This window comes from Alligator sinensis, unplaced genomic scaffold (assembly GCF_000455745.1).
Source record: "Alligator sinensis unplaced genomic scaffold, ASM45574v1 scaffold292_1, whole genome shotgun sequence".
Lineage (NCBI taxonomy): Eukaryota > Metazoa > Chordata > Crocodylia > Alligatoridae > Alligator > Alligator sinensis.
In genome coordinates, this window is record NW_005842509.1 from 812701 (window position 1) to 816328 (window position 3628).

The following is a 3628-nucleotide window of genomic DNA, read 5'->3' on the forward strand; positions in this document are numbered from 1 at the left end:
AAAAGGCTTGGTCCCTACTGATCTAAGCTACCTCTGCCACAGTCTTAGGAGTATTGCTCTTAGGCCCAACCACCCACCCACTTCCATCCTACATGCATCAAACCTGGAAATAAGGTGATAAAGTCAGTCTAGGGTTGCTGCCTCCTCCTTCTTTTCCCTTCCTGCTGCTGTTCTCAGGCCCAGAGACATAAGAATGAGAGCTAGGGATACCAGGCCCCACAAAAGCAACCAAGAGTCACAGTGCCTTGTCTACCCTGAGCTGGGTGTTAATTTTGAAGGTTGAATTTAATTAGTGGGGCCAAACGAGAGAGGGACCTACTTGATTTTGGTAGATGATGGTGAAGTGTTGTTTAATTAATTTCTGTTTCTTGAGTTATCGGGGGGGGGGGGGGGCGTTAATTAGTTAAAGGAAGGTATGCAATAACCAGGAACTGAGGCTGAGATGAGCAAAAAAGTGAGGGGCATGCCAAAACAGTGGTGAATATAGATTGAGATTTGTATTTGTATAGATGGCAGTGATTTTCATCCTAATGTTTTGATTTCAGAAGGGAGAAGGCAGTAAAGAGAGGTCAAAATAATATCTTCCAGAACATATATATTCTGGGAAATCTTCAAAGTAGAAAGTCAGAACCAAATTTTCAAGGATTTGGTAGGGAGATAAGAACTCATAGTTTATCTTTGTACTGGAAGACCCCCTATTTGAGCACATTCAACATATAAATCTATTCATTTAACTGCTTTAGAACTTCCCCTTTTTAGTTCTTCTTTCAGTGTTAGCAGATGCTTGACATCAGGGTCAAAAGACTGTTTTCCAAAAGGGCATTCATTCCCCTCTGTTAGTAAAAAGCTGGCTGTCTCTGCATGGCATTGTAGCAATATAAAAATCCATGTTCTAGGTAAGAATGTGAATCTAGCTGTATACCAAGTTGGACAGTAGATGTCAGTAAAGCTGCATTGCAGGATGACTGCATGAGTACTAATCTGGTTACTGATGTCTTTCAAATTCACCATGTTTTCCAGTGTTCTGAATTTAATTGTTTAGCAGCAGGCATATCTCTCAGATGTGACTTTATTCACATGGGTTATGAGAGAGGGTTTTTTTAATTCATAAGTGAATTAATCTTCTATATTGACTATGTCTCTTCTTGCTTCACAAAATTCAATCCTCCTTCAACCCAGGTCCCTGTCAAATATGAATGATTGTTGGTTGTAACTAAAAAAGAGCCTCACCATTTTCTCACTAGGAGGTGCTTAAATGCACTGTTGCTCCTCAGTGTTTTAAAAACTAGGGCAAGTGTTTGAAACTGTTTACAGGTCTTTGCCTTCTAGCTCCTTGCTTTTTATGGCTAGTGCCTTACTGTTTCTGAGTTCACTGGCTCTGCAAATCTGGTTATGCTGCTCTGGTTCTACAGCTGATGAACAGAGCTCATATGTGCACCACACAGAAGTAACATTAGGTTTTTCAGCAAACTTGTAAAATATACTTCACAGCTAGCTCCTCAGATATGAAATTCCTAGAGTGCTAGTGTTTTGCTAGATAATATTTTAAAAAGTGTGTAGGATGGCACACTCCCAAGAATCTTGTGTACATGTTAAAGGCCAGTAAAGGAACAGGGTTTACCGGGCTGTGTGAGGAACTGCCATGCTTCTTGAGCATGCAGAATAGAACTTTATAGGTGCATCTACATGTTGCCCTAGGGCGACGTAGCAATGCACTACAGCACGCTATGGTGACATAGTGATCACATGGGTCTACATATGATCACTAGCTACATCACTGTAGCTGCATACTTCCTGCTTATAGTGCACCACTATGTCAACATAGCAGGGAAATCTAAGCATGCGCCACCCATATGATGCAGTATGGGCAGTTACTGTGCCGTGTTTTAGTACTTCCAAAAGGAAGTACTAAAGACAGCACAGTAACAACATTGCTGTACAGTGGCGTGTAGATACACTCTGAGTAGGATTTGTCCATGGAGAGGAAATGTTCAGAGCTACCTCTGGTGCATGGAGATGACCCATCCTCAAGAAGAGGCATTAACCAAGTCCAACTGCCACAAATCACACCTATTCTGGTGAGGTTTTCCAGAATATGAACCACTTTCAAACCTTTATCTTAAAAATGGTATGGTTGGAATGATGTTGTTACCATGATGGTCTAGGAAATAAGAGGCAAGGGCTTTTTGGGTGATATCTCTGATTGGACCAATAATTATTTTTATTGCTTGTCCAACGAAAGATACCACCCTAAAAAAAATCCTTGTACTTTTAAAAATGTTAGCTGAACCACCTTGCTGCTTATACTGTTGATTTGAAGGAAGCCATATGACAGCTTTTCCACAGAAAGGCAATCCAGTCTTTTTTTCTGTTATTCTACTTTTCATCAAAGAGTGTTTTCTGATCATGCTTTGGTTTCAGTGCTAACTAGCTAATATCACTAATGGTATGGAACAAAATATTTTAAACTGTATTTGCACAAGAGAAGAAAGAGGAGAGAATGCTTTGATGAAATTTTAAAGATTACTACAGTTTTTACAAAAGGTACAGAAAATGAAAGGAAAGAATGAAAGCAGGAAGCAAATGGTAAGGCAAAAATCAGAGACAGGATTCAATATGGAGTCTCATTTCTATACATGCTGCTTCATCACAGTAGCTTAGGGGAGCATCAGCTAAGACTAGTAACGTAATGCAGTTTCACCTCATCTGTGCAATCTCTTAAAAAGGCTGGAAGAAATGAGCTGCTGCTGGAAGAGTTAATGTGAGCAAGATCAACTCTCAAATATGAAAAACAACAATCTCTAGAAAAGTCTAACTTTATAAATATTTTAGCTGCTATTTTTAATTGGATGGAACCAGAATATATTTTTGTGTTACTCTTCAAATCCCCTTTTAAAATACCTATGGATCTGATGTATGGTCTAAAATTGTGTCCCCCATTTGACTTCCCCGTCTCTTTGACAGTAATTGCCTGTGCTTGCAAAAAGTATTTTAGCCTCATGTGGTTAAGAGCTTGCAGGTTATACTGACACAATTTTATACAATATTGACACAATTTAAAAGTTGTTTTCATGATGTCTTGAGAGACAGAGTTTATAGAATCCAGTTAGATCAATTAGAGGAAAAAAAACAACAACAACTGTACTGGAATAACAAATCCAGGCTTCGCTGATTTACTAAAAAAATACTAAAAAGTTCCAAGAGATCAAGGGACCAAGAGAAATGAGGCAAACAGAACAATATGTCTGTGCAGGGTATTTCTCAATCTTGGTCTAATGCATGGAAATCCAGAACTAGAGTTTTCTTCCTCCTTCTGGTCCTCTTCTTTCTTAAAACAAAAGTATGGGAGCAACTATGTATGGTAACCAACATTTCCTTCAAAGTCTCTTGTAAAATGCAAAGCCTCTGCTAAAGGAAGGCAGCTAAAGGAACACTGTACAGCATATAGCACCAAAAAAAAAACCAAAACCTACCCTCTTCAGTCATCATGTGACTTCACAGTTCTACCTCATATAGAGTGGGGTGGGGGAAGCATGTTAATGGCAGCTTTTAAAATTCCTGTTTTTCATGCAACTGTTGTTGCACAAAAATGCATATCAAAAACTTCTTACAGTCCTTCCAAAGCAAA

The 3628-nt window shown here is 39.0% G+C and overlaps 1 protein-coding gene across 1 annotated transcript in view; it reads right to left on the minus strand.

Moving 5' to 3' along the window:
• TSPO (translocator protein) overlaps positions 1-3628 on the minus strand; it is a 17162-nt gene that overhangs the window by 4514 nt on the left and 9020 nt on the right. The gene's annotated exons all lie outside the window — the stretch shown is intronic.